The 13983-nt window shown below is 37.7% G+C and overlaps 1 protein-coding gene and 1 long non-coding RNA gene across 3 annotated transcripts in view; one reads left to right on the forward strand and one right to left on the reverse strand.

Moving 5' to 3' along the window:
- Nucleotides 1-13983, forward strand: part of LOC143367024 (GDP-D-glucose phosphorylase 1) — a 505990-nt gene that overhangs the window by 10215 nt on the left and 481792 nt on the right. The window lies entirely within an intron of this gene.
- LOC143366581 (uncharacterized) lies at nucleotides 6811-8223 on the reverse strand. The gene is made up of 2 exons (XR_013084768.1): nucleotides 8001-8223; nucleotides 6811-7917 (listed from the first exon to the last, which is right to left on the reverse strand). It is a non-coding gene; the product is annotated as an uncharacterized LOC143366581 (long non-coding RNA).

Consider the following 13983-nt stretch of genomic DNA (forward strand, 5'->3'; position numbering starts at 1 on the left):
ATAATATTCAAATCGAGACAAGAATGAGGCTCCAAAATTTTATATTCTCGAACTCTTCTTATCACCCTTTCAACGTGAATTCTTAAACTTGCGATCCTTTTAGTATTTAATACTTCTTCTTTTGTTGGTTTAGTTGAAGTTGAAACAGATGGTGGACGAAGTAACTCGCACTGTTTTTGATTTAAAATTGTCTGTATTAGCTTAAATCCTCTGTCTGCCATAACACCGCATTTTCTTGGTAAAATATTCATTATATTACTTTCTTCAAATAATGTTGTATCACTTATTCTGCCTCCATACCCAGAAGATACAAACAGAATAAATCCATCGGGAGTGCAAGCAATCAAATACTTTAAAGTATTGCACTTTTTATAGTCTGACCAAGTCAGAGCTTGTTGCACTGAGTTAGAAGGCTTTTCAATTTCTATTTCGAAAGCATCTATAATTGCACAGACGTTACTGTAGTACGCACGAAAAGCAATGGGTAAGTTTTTTTTTTATATGTTCTGGAGATGGGCAGTACACAAGTTTTTTTAAACACTGACTTATTAAATTCACTGTTTTATTGAATACTCTGCTAGCCTGCGATGTTGACAGACCGAATTCATTTCCTAACCGACTAAATGAATCGTCTGTTTTTATTTTCATCAAAGTTAGCTTGATGTCATCAATACTGCACTTAATATACGAATGTATTAAATCAATAATCCAAAGCCATTCAGTGCCAATCCCAATATATTTTTTAGAATCAATACTTATGAAATATCTGGTCATGTTCAGTACGTTCATTTTCATTTGTTTATTTTTTTCTTTTTCTTCCTCGCTACAAGTTGTTGACTGCTGATATTCACTTGGTTCAGATGAAATTTTATAATCACTTGTCAAATGAGAGACTGAAGAAGTAGACTGATCAGAATTACTTGTTTTATCTTCTATTTTACATTGACATGATGCATCGGATGTAGAAGGAACACACATAGTAGCCTTGGAACGAACATGAGGTTTTACAAGTTTCTGGTATACTTGCACTCCAATACTTTTTTGCAAAACCGTTTTCTTGCCAATACTTTTAGGTAATAGGCAACCTGAAGATTCACCAAAACTTAGAACTGAAGTTTTTTTACAATTTGGGCCTGTATTTGTGGTTACTGTATGCGTGTGTGCATGACTTACATGCGAAGAACTTGATGCTAAATTCTGTGTATAAGAAAAGTTGGCTGTGGATTCAAGAATATCTTCCTCTGAATTGCTTTCTTCTTTACTCCTGGAACTTTTATTTACAAATACTTCATAGGAAGTACTTGCTCTGTTATTAAGATCGGTACACATTTTTTTTGCAGGATTATTCAAAGTTGCGTTGTCCTCGACTGCTTGTTTCTTAGACGTATGTGTACTTTGACAGCTATTTTCTTTTTCACTGTCTGTATTAGACAGCATTTCAGCGACAGTCCTTTTCCTATTTAATTTCACAAAGGTTGGCCGAGATAAATTCACTGACGTCTTTAACTTCCCTGGTTGGCAATCAAATATGTGAGGAATCACACCACTCTTCAATTTTCTTGGAGCTCCCATGAGAGAATATCTCACGTAATTATCCATGTCGTTTTTTAAATCAAAATGATCCTGACAACAATAATAATTTGACTTCCCTGGTTCATCGGCACGTCTAGCACTTGTAAACCACATTTTTCGTAGTTTTACATCTTGAGGCATAAAAAAAAACACTTTATCCGGAGTCTTAATCGTTGTGCTTTTACACTCAGGCACGAAACACCACTTATATGTAGTTTTTTTACTCATTTTTTTAAAGAAAATGTAGTTTTCAATGCTAAACGTGTGAAAATACTACTATGTGACGTCACAGGCTTCTTCGGCCACGCTCGGGAATTTCCGGATCATTTTCGGTAATTTTAAATATTGTAATATTTAATTACTTTTTTCTCGCTTAATAAGCAATACAAAATTATGAAAAAAAAATTACAATAAAACTTATATAAGAGCTCCTAAATATATTTTTTTTGAGAATCATGCAAATTCCCTATTGTACAAGTATTTTTTTATATAAAAATAACGCGGCAGTTCCAAATGGTGAAAGTACTCCGGAGCGGCCCAATTGAACAACTTCCGCACCGAAGCCGCTCCGAAACACTTTCGCCATTTGGAATTACCACATTTTTTTTAAATCAAAATATGTTTGTTCAATTCCAGAAATACATAATAATATAACCTGAAAGTTTTAAAAAAATTGTATGTATAGATTCCTTACAAAAATTCCCCCAAAGCAACCTTGATTTCTGCCGATTACACCAGGTTCCCCCTTAATCAAAAGAGAGTAAAAAATTGACGTTGCCAGGATTATTTTTATATAAAAAAATGTTTGTTTAATTCTAGTAATACATAATAATAATGCCTAAAAGTTTTAAAAAAATTACAGCGAATAAAGTTTTGCCCAGCTCTAGTGCATCTCCGCTGTGTCGTTCGATCGAGCTATATTCGTATAACTCGTTAAAGCCTTAAAAAAATTGGATCGCATTCGAAAGCCTGGCAGAGGACCGATGCACCTTCAGCCTCCCCAAACAGCATATGAAGCGCATTGATGTAGAAATAGATACAGCGAATAAAGTTTTGCCCTGATCTAGTGCATCTCCGCTGTGTCGTTCGATCGAGCTATATTCGTATAACTCGTCAAAGCCTTAAAAAAACTGGATCGCATTCGAAAGCCTGGCAGAGGACCGATGCACCTTCAGCCTCCCCAAACAGCATATGAAGCGCATTGATGTAGAAATAGATACAGCGAATAAAGTTTTGCCCTGATCTAGTGCATCTCCGCTGTGTCGTTCGATCGAGCTATATTCGTATAACTCGTCAAAGCCTTAAAAAAACTGGATGGCATTTGAGCGCCTGGCAGAGAACCGATGTACCTTCAGCCTCCCCAAACAGCATATGAAGCGCAATGATGTAGAAATAGATACAGCGAATAAAGTTTTGCCCAGATCTAGTGCATCTCCGCTGTGTCGTTCGATCGAGCTATATTCGTATAACTCGTCAAAGCCTTAAAAAAACTGGATGGCATTTGAGCGCCTGGCAGAGAACCGATGTACCTTCAGCCTCCCCAAACAGCATATGAAGCGCATTGATGTAGAAATAGATACAGCGAATAAAGTTTTGCCCTGATCTAGTGCATCTCCGCTGTGTCGTTCGATCGAGCTATATTCGTATAACTCGTCAAAGCCTTAAAAAAACTGGATGGCATTTGAGCGCCTGGCAGAGAACCGATGTACCTTCAGCCTCCCCAAACAGCATATGAAGCGCAATGATGTAGAAATAGATACAGCGAATAAAGTTTTGCCCAGATCTAGTGCATCTCCGCTGTGTCGTTCGATCGAGCTATATTCGTATAACTCGTCAAAGCCTTAAAAAAATTGGATGGCATTTGAGCGCCTGGCAGAGAACCGATGTACCTTCAGCCTCCCCAAACGGCATCACTGGTTAATCAAGGTGAAAAAAGATACAGCGAATAAAGTTTTGCCCAGATCTAGGTAGTGCATCTCCGCTGTGTCGTTCGATCGAGCCATATTCGTATAACTCGTCAAAGCCTAAAAAATTTGGATGGCATTTGAACGCCTGGCAGAGAACCGATGTACCTTCAACCTGCCACCGGAATATTCAAAGTCCCAGCGGCGTATTGCTTCGCCACCGAAATAATCATGTCCCAGCGACGTATTGCTTCGCCACCGAAATAATCATGTCCCAGCGGCGTATTGCTTCGCCACCGAAGATCTGGACAACCTTCTGCTCCCTCGAACGTCACAGCGGAGATGCATTAGATCTGCGCAAAACTTTATTCTGTGTATCTGTTTCTACATCAATGCGCTTCATCTGCCGTTTAGGGAGGCTGTAGGTACATCGGTTATCTGCGAGGCGTTCAAATGCCATCTAATTTTTTTAAGGTTTTGACGAGTTATACGAATATGGCTCGTCAATGCCTAAAAAAAATTGGATGGCATTCGAAAGCCTGGCAGAGGACCGACGTACCTTCAGCCTCCCCAAACGGCATCACTGGTTATTCAAGGTGAAAAAAGATACAGCGAATAAAGTTTTGCCCAGATCTAGTGCATCTCCGCTGTGTCGTTCGAGCGAGCAGAAGGTTGTCCAGATCTAGTGCAACGAAAATTATTAAAATAGCGACATTTTGAAGATAAGGTTGAAAACTACTAAAACGACTAAAATCACAACCTTATCTTCAAAATGTCGCTATTTTAATAATTTTCGCTATTTTTTCTTCGTTCTGGTACCAGCGATAGCCAGTGGTATACTAATTTGTAATCTTTTTTCCTTTTTTGTTTCAAATAAGCAAAATCATGGTCACCGTGCGCAGACATTTTTTTTCATGGAACACTTCAACGCGAAATATTGCGGCCAATTTTAATTTTTTTATGCTGAAAAAATTTGTAAATACTCTCTAAGTGCTTATACATATGTAGGCAAAACCCGGATTCAATAACTTTAGCGAGTTTTTTGTAAGAAATTCCACAAAAACGCAGAAAATAACGGCGTTTACACTAGAATACCCCCTTAAGAATAAGTAGCGACTATTATGAACACCGGCCTTAAGATTAAGCAAATGCTTAATAGTAGATTCGGCAACCTGCACTAATGCGCACTGAGTGCGAGTTTTCTCGCTTCCAATTGCCTAAAAGTCGCACTAGATTTTACTCGCGTCGACTAATGAACGTACAGTTTCATAGTAAAATTTAGTGTGATCACTCAATAGTTGAGTCCACTAAACGCACCCTTTCATTGCGTGCCTGCCGAGTTCGCTATTGGCATTTTCTTAATTCCGCTACGCAATCTGGTGGCGAAAATTAAAGCACTCAAATCGGGTTAGCTGTCACATGTAATTGGCAATATTGTGAATTTCGACTGTTTGATGATCGTTTTTGTAATATTTAACAGACTATTTAATGACAAAAACATTATTGCACTATTTCAATACTTGCGTCAGACCAGTCCTGTAACGCGATTGACCCGATTGCAGAGCTTACAACCGTAGATGGCGTTCTCACAGAATTTACCAATAAAATGTTCAATCTTAGATCGATCCAACCATGGATCGTCATTCGTCCCCATTGGTTGCGTTCAGCGGACTCAGCCGTTGAAGAAGAATAACGCTGGTTGCACGGAAAGTGGCATCCTATTGGCGGAAATACCGTGCCGCCAGAAATTTCCACCAATACGATGCCACTTCCGGCGCAACCAGCGGTATTCAACGGCTCAGTCTACTGAACGCTTCCTGACGCATTGTGACCAATTGTAACTGATTGTGACGCATCCATTGTTACGGTAGCATCTACGAGAATTGGTCACGCTCGTCCTGGTTGTTGTTGTTGTTGCGAAATATGCAATTATAAGGTATGTTGGCTTTATTATAGAATGTTTTATTATATAGATATGTTTTATTCGATGGAATTGAATTAATATGTAATTACAATTGCAAATACATTGCAATTACGAATTGCGATGTATTTTAATTGAATGCAATTTAATACGATGTAATTATAATTCACGAAGTAATTCAATTATAATAATTCAATTCGAAGTAATTCTGCACAACTCTGTCGAATAGTCAGGGTAAAGTTTAATGTACTTGGCGTCGCGACGCTACCGCGTTATAATAAGATTATTTTCATGCGATAACCTCACGCGGCCACGTGTTCCTTTGCACACATTTGCACATATTTGTAAAGTAAAATAAATATTCTATTGAATAAAACCTAATATATTACATTGTATTTCAATTGCATAGTAATTCAATTACGTATTTTAAACTTTCCAATTAATTAAATTCCTAATTATTGTAATGGTGCATCTAATTGAATTACAATGTAATTGAATACGATGTAATGTCGATGAATAAGAATTATTTGAAAACGTAAAAAAATAATGAACATGTACCTATATTGTCAGAGTTTTAAGGGAAGAGGACACTGAAATTTTGAATTCCGAAAATATTTGAGACATGCGAAATTCCTCTTAAGGGGTCGTCTTATGTGACGGCCGGTTTTGTTCGCTTTTTTGGAGAATTTTATTGGACGCACCATGAAAACACAATATCTTGGAATTTGTACTACATATTTATTAACATTTGAACAGTTATTCAGAATATTTTGATGTTAAATTATGGAGTGGAATTGACTTTAGAGCTCTCGAAAGAGACAAGTGAGAAAAAAAATTGATCAACGGCTGACATGATTCCGGCTGTCCTGCTCATCTGAAATCAAAAAGTCAAACGGCACGTTAATTTGTAGACTTGTGGTTATAGCCGGTACCAGAATGAAGTCAAAATATTGGAAATTTAATGTTTGGCACAGTTTTGAAAATAAACTTACGATTTTCGTCATTTTTTTTTCGACGTAACTTTATTTTCAAAACTGTGCCAAACATTAAATTTCCACTATTTTGACTTCATTCTGGTACCGGCTATAGCAACAAGTCTACAAATTAATGTACCGTTTGACTTTTTGATTTCAGATGAGCAGGACAGCCGGAATCATGTCAGCCGTGTCGACCAACTTTTTTTTCTCACCTGTCTCTTTCGAGAGCTGTAAAGTCAATTCCACTCCATATTTTAACTTCAAAATATTCTGAAACACTGTTCAAATGTTAATAAATATGTAGTACAAATTCCAAGATATTGTGTTTTCATGGTTCGTTAAAAAAAATTCCCCCAAAAAAACAGAAAAAAACCGGCCGACGCATAAGACGGCCCCCTTAAGGGAAGGAAGTAAGTTTGAAGTAAAGCCCTTATGCCAGTCTGGACTCAGTTTTAATCATTGCTTTTCATATAATTTACATTACGTTACAAAAATCAAGCATAACTTCAAAAATGTTCTTGCGCAAAGTGTGTGATGCCACAGCCTCTAGGTTTTGCAGCGAAGAAGGGTCCATAGTAAAGTAAAAAATTGTGTATCGAGAAGTTTCTACGTCTCATACTTTTTAAGCTAAAAATGATTGAATTTATTAAATGTCAAAAATGGACAACTTCATCAAAATTTTGAGGAAAAGCAAGCACAGCGCAAAGAGTTTCGCAGATTTCTTCATACCGTTACACAATTTTTTTGGTCTCATGTTAGTCTTGAAGCATGCCAAACTGCAAGAGAATCAGACCAAGAGTTTTGCGCAAGGAACATTAAATATATTAAAAAAGTAAGTTTTGAGATAAATGCATTTTAAATCTAAAGAGTAAATTCCAGACCATTTTTCCTTTTTGTATAGTCTAAAATCCACCTGGTTGATACACATCCTCATCAATCTTGCGTCTCTTCCTCTCAGCAGCAATTTTCTTTGTGTTTTCTTTCTTCTTAAAGCGCTTTCTAGTAGTGGATTGCTGTTGTGCACTGCAGGTTTCTCTTCTGTTGTCTCTCTCTCTAGCTATACTTATAACTGCTTCAGATACAACTTCCCTAGCTGTTTGCTTCCTCAATGTCAATGAGCGTACACAACCCATATTAAATTCTGAAACAGCACGTGCCATAGCTACTTCAAGTCTTGCCTTCGACACAAATGTTGTCTTTGGACAGAATCTCCACACTTTTGCATGGAGAAATTAATTTGCATTTTGAGTGCCTCCCTTACAGCACCTTGCCATCAAATTTTCATTTGACAGTCTTTCGTATCGGGGTTTCACTTTGGTAGCGACACCTTCAGATAGCTTGAGTGACATGTGTGTGTGGCTCATTGGTTTTCGTCTAATACTTTTTGCTCGATTGTAAAAGCACTACGATTGCTTGCCCTTAGGACATCTGGTATGGTTAGGATTGCTGTCTGTAGAGCTACAGTGATCTAAAGTAGCCATCTATAGCCATCACAGCATCTTCCATGGCCTTTACATTTGGCATATTTTTTACAATAGCATTTCTATAACATTCAAAGTAAATTTTGCAACCCGACAGAAAATATCAAATTGATAAAATATATGTTTTCTGCAATCGCTTTATAACCTATAATAATAGCACGCTTCACTCTACTCTTACTCTTGCGATATTTTCGGCTAATGAGGTCCATTTCACTCGTTTTATACAAGCTAAGTTCACTGCACCGTAAAATCTCACTCTGTATTCTCACGTAAACCGGAGTTTTGAAAGATTTAAAAAAATATGGTGTCTAGCGCCCGGAGGGACTGACCTCTGTCGGCAGCTACTGACTCTTTTGGGCCCGCTTAGAGAGTTACGTAGGCGCAGTTTAGTAGGCGCAGTCAAATGGATTCTGTTACAGAGTTTTAGAATCGTTTTAGAATCGCGAAATGCATTTTGGCCATTGGTGAAAATAAACAATGTCAAGTCCATGCAGTTAATTTGGATTTCCCAAAACACTAGCCAGCGGTTGAATATACTCGAAGAGCTAAATAATAGAGAAATATACCGAAAAACGAAGGTTTTGGTTTTCGGCTCTTTCACAACGTTTTGGAAGAATAGGTTTTTCTGGTAGAACGACAACACTGAATGTCGAACCATGTTGTGTAAGGTAAAAGTCCCCATTTCTACTCATGTACCGATTTCTACTCATTTCCTATTTTTCTTATTATCATAACCGTTACGTTTGGACTATAGTAGTAACGAAATAATTCTAAATTATTTGAACATTTGCGCGGGTTTTGCACGAGCTTGGGGCTGAACAAAGTGCAACATAAACAACGAAAAACTTTTAAAACGAGAGACCAACGATTTCTCGATCGTGTTCTAGCTGTTTGTGCTAAGGAACAGCGACACTATTGGTATTCGACAATTGGGCAGAAAATAATTTTTGCAGTGGAAGTTCTTATTTAGTAACAAAAACAGATACCGTATTGTGCTCTGGATTTAGAATCTTTTACTATTTTTAATTTTTTTAAGCAGAAAACGGGTGAATAGGTTTTGGGTCAAGTGAATCACCGTCATGTGTGTATTTCTATTCACCACACTTCTGGTAACATAACCTCACAATTCAATGTACGCTGTAACCTCTATTTCTATTCAAAGGCATTTTATTTTTTATTTATCATTATTGTATGATTTACTATTGTGTTAGAAAACCTCCCCATACAAGATGTAACTTATTTTAACCTGAAAAGGCAACATGTTATGTGAGCAGAAATTGGTACAAATGGTGAGTAGAAATACCTACGTCCATCGCTACTTTTCCGTGAGCAGAAATACGGACATTTAGGGGATTGTATTTAATTACAAATTACTAATAGTTAAACATCTTAGAATATCTTTCTTAAATAGTTTTTGAATTGTTTGATTTATTATTCAAGAATTAATCAATTACTCTGCAAATTTTGATCACAAACAAATTTTTTACACTTTCTTTATGACGAGTAATATCTTAAATGAGTAGAAATTGGGACATTCACCTTACGGTTGAACAAGGGTTCAACAAAAAAAACCTAATAATATAATAAACATATAATATAAAAAACATAATAATATAACCTGAAAGTTTTAAAAAAATTGTATGTATAGATTCCTTACAAAAATTCCCCCAAAGCAACCTTGATTTCTGCCGATTACACCAGGTTCCCCCTTAATCAAAAGAGAGTAAAAAATTGACGTTGCCAGGATTATTTTTATATAAAAAAATGTTTGTTTAATTCTAGTAATACATAATAATAATGCCTAAAAGTTTTAAAAAAATTACAGCGAATAAAGTTTTGCCCAGCTCTAGTGCATCTCCGCTGTGTCGTTCGATCGAGCTATATTCGTATAACTCGTTAAAGCCTTAAAAAAATTGGATCGCATTCGAAAGCCTGGCAGAGGACCGATGCACCTTCAGCCTCCCCAAACAGCATATGAAGCGCATTGATGTAGAAATAGATACAGCGAATAAAGTTTTGCCCAGCTCTAGTGCATCTCCGCTGTGTCGTTCGATCGAGCTATATTCGTATAACTCGTTAAAGCCTTAAAAAAATTGGATCGCATTCGAAAGCCTGGCAGAGGACCGATGCACCTTCAGCCTCCCCAAACAGCATATGAAGCGCATTGATGTAGAAATAGATACAGCGAATAAAGTTTTGCCCTGATCTAGTGCATCTCCGCTGTGTCGTTCGATCGAGCTATATTCGTATAACTCGTCAAAGCCTTAAAAAAACTGGATGGCATTTGAGCGCCTGGCAGAGAACCGATGTACCTTCAGCCTCCCCAAACAGCATATGAAGCGCATTGATGTAGAAATAGATACAGCGAATAAAGTTTTGCCCTGATGTAGTGCATCTCCGCTGTGTCGTTCGATCGAGCTATATTCGTATAACTCGTCAAAGCCTTAAAAAAACTGGATGGCATTTGAGCGCCTGGCAGAGAACCGATGTACCTTCAGCCTCCCCAAACAGCATATGAAGCGCATTGATGTAGAAATAGATACAGCGAATAAAGTTTTGCCCTGATCTAGTGCATCTCCGCTGTGTCGTTCGATCGAGCTATATTCGTATAACTCGTCAAAGCCTTAAAAAAACTGGATGGCATTTGAGCGCCTGGCAGAGAACCGATGTACCTTCAGCCTCCCCAAACAGCATATGAAGCGCATTGATGTAGAAATAGATACAGCGAATAAAGTTTTGCCCTGATCTAGTGCATCTCCGCTGTGTCGTTCGATCGAGCTATATTCGTATAACTCGTCAAAGCCTTAAAAAAACTGGATGGCATTTGAGCGCCTGGCAGAGAACCGATGTACCTTCAGCCTCCCCAAACAGCATATGAAGCGCAATGATGTAGAAATAGATACAGCGAATAAAGTTTTGCCCAGATCTAGTGCATCTCCGCTGTGTCGTTCGATCGAGCTATATTCGTATAACTCGTCAAAGCCTTAAAAAAATTGGATGGCATTTGAGCGCCTGGCAGAGAACCGATGTACCTTCAGCCTCCCCAAACGGCATCACTGGTTAATCAAGGTGAAAAAAGATACAGCGAATAAAGTTTTGCCCAGATCTAGGTAGTGCATCTCCGCTGTGTCGTTCGATCGAGCCATATTCGTATAACTCGTCAAAGCCTAAAAAATTTGGATGGCATTTGAACGCCTGGCAGAGAACCGATGTACCTTCAACCTGCCACCGGAATATTCAAAGTCCCAGCGGCGTATTGCTTCGCCACCGAAATAATCATGTCCCAGCGACGTATTGCTTCGCCACCGAAATAATCATGTCCCAGCGGCGTATTGCTTCGCCACCGAAGATCTGGACAACCTTCTGCTCCCTCGAACGTCACAGCGGAGATGCATTAGATCTGCGCAAAACTTTATTCTGTGTATCTGTTTCTACATCAATGCGCTTCATCTGCCGTTTAGGGAGGCTGTAGGTACATCGGTTATCTGCGAGGCGTTCAAATGCCATCTAATTTTTTTAAGGTTTTGACGAGTTATACGAATATGGCTCGTCAATGCCTAAAAAAAATTGGATGGCATTCGAAAGCCTGGCAGAGGACCGACGTACCTTCAGCCTCCCCAAACGGCATCACTGGTTATTCAAGGTGAAAAAAGATACAGCGAATAAAGTTTTGCCCAGATCTAGTGCATCTCCGCTGTGTCGTTCGAGCGAGCAGAATGTTGTCCAGATCTAGTGCAACGAAAATTATTAAAATAGCGACATTTTGAAGATAAGGTTGAAAACTACTAAAACGACTAAAATCACAACCTTATCTTCAAAATGTCGCTATTTTAATAATTTTCGCTATTTTTTCTTCGTTCTGGTACCAGCGATAGCCAGTGGTATACTAATTTGTAATCTTTTTTCCTTTTTTGTTTCAAATAAGCAAAATCATGGTCACCGTGCGCAGACATTTTTTTTCATGGAACACTTCAACGCGAAATATTGCGGCCAATTTTAATTTTTTTATGCTGAAAAAATTTGTAAATACTCTCTAAGTGCTTATACATATGTAGGCAAAACCCGGATTCAATAACTTTAGCGAGTTTTTTGTAAGAAATTCCACAAAAACGCAGAAAATAACGGCGTTTACACTAGAATACCCCCTTAAGAATAAGTAGCGACTATTATGAACACCGGCCTTAAGATTAAGCAAATGCTTAATAGTAGATTCGGCAACCTGCACTAATGCGCACTGAGTGCGAGTTTTCTCGCTTCCAATTGCCTAAAAGTCGCACTAGATTTTACTCGCGTCGACTAATGAACGTACAGTTTCATAGTAAAATTTAGTGTGATCACTCAATAGTTGAGTCCACTAAACGCACCCTTTCATTGCGTGCCTGCCGAGTTCGCTATTGGCATTTTCTTAATTCCGCTACGCAATCTGGTGGCGAAAATTAAAGCACTCAAATCGGGTTAGCTGTCACATGTAATTGGCAATATTGTGAATTTCGACTGTTTGATGATCGTTTTTGTAATATTTAACAGACTATTTAATGACAAAAACATTATTGCACTATTTCAATACTTGCGTCAGACCAGTCCTGTAACGCGATTGACCCGATTGCAGAGCTTACAACCGTAGATGGCGTTCTCACAGAATTTACCAATAAAATGTTCAATCTTAGATCGATCCAACCATGGATCGTCATTCGTCCCCATTGGTTGCGTTCAGCGGACTCAGCCGTTGAAGAAGAATAACGCTGGTTGCACGGAAAGTGGCATCCTATTGGCGGAAATACCGTGCCGCCAGAAATTTCCACCAATACGATGCCACTTCCGGCGCAACCAGCGGTATTCAACGGCTCAGTCTACTGAACGCTTCCTGACGCATTGTGACCAATTGTAACTGATTGTGACGCATCCATTGTTACGGTAGCATCTACGAGAATTGGTCACGCTCGTCCTGGTTGTTGTTGTTGTTGCGAAATATGCAATTATAAGGTATGTTGGCTTTATTATAGAATGTTTTATTATATAGATATGTTTTATTCGATGGAATTGAATTAATATGTAATTACAATTGCAAATACATTGCAATTACGAATTGCGATGTATTTTAATTGAATGCAATTTAATACGATGTAATTATAATTCACGAAGTAATTCAATTATAATAATTCAATTCGAAGTAATTCTGCACAACTCTGTCGAATAGTCAGGGTAAAGTTTAATGTACTTGGCGTCGCGACGCTACCGCGTTATAATAAGATTATTTTCATGCGATAACCTCACGCGGCCACGTGTTCCTTTGCACACATTTGCACATATTTGTAAAGTAAAATAAATATTCTATTGAATAAAACCTAATATATTACATTGTATTTCAATTGCATAGTAATTCAATTACGTATTTTAAACTTTCCAATTAATTAAATTCCTAATTATTGTAATGGTGCATCTAATTGAATTACAATGTAATTGAATACGATGTAATGTCGATGAATAAGAATTATTTGAAAACGTAAAAAAATAATGAACATGTACCTATATTGTCAGAGTTTTAAGGGAAGAGGACACTGAAATTTTGAATTCCGAAAATATTTGAGACATGCGAAATTCCTCTTAAGGGGGTCGTCTTATGTGACGGCCGGTTTTGTTCGCTTTTTTGGAGAATTTTATTGGACGCACCATGAAAACACAATATCTTGGAATTTGTACTACATATTTATTAACATTTGAACAGTTATTCAGAATATTTTGATGTTAAATTATGGAGTGGAATTGACTTTAGAGCTCTCGAAAGAGACAAGTGAGAAAAAAAAATTGATCAACGGCTGACATGATTCCGGCTGTCCTGCTCATCTGAAATCAAAAAGTCAAACGGCACGTTAATTTGTAGACTTGTGGTTATAGCCGGTACCAGAATGAAGTCAAAATATTGGAAATTTAATGTTTGGCACAGTTTTGAAAATAAACTTACGATTTTCGTCATTTTTTTTTCGACGTAACTTTATTTTCAAAACTGTGCCAAACATTAAATTTCCACTATTTTGACTTCATTCTGGTACCGGCTATAGCAACAAGTCTACAAATTAATGTACCGTTTGACTTTTTGATTTCAGATGAGCAGGACAGCCGGAATCATG

This window comes from Andrena cerasifolii, chromosome 3 (assembly GCF_050908995.1).
Source record: "Andrena cerasifolii isolate SP2316 chromosome 3, iyAndCera1_principal, whole genome shotgun sequence".
In the NCBI taxonomy this organism is placed as follows: domain Eukaryota; kingdom Metazoa; phylum Arthropoda; class Insecta; order Hymenoptera; family Andrenidae; genus Andrena; species Andrena cerasifolii.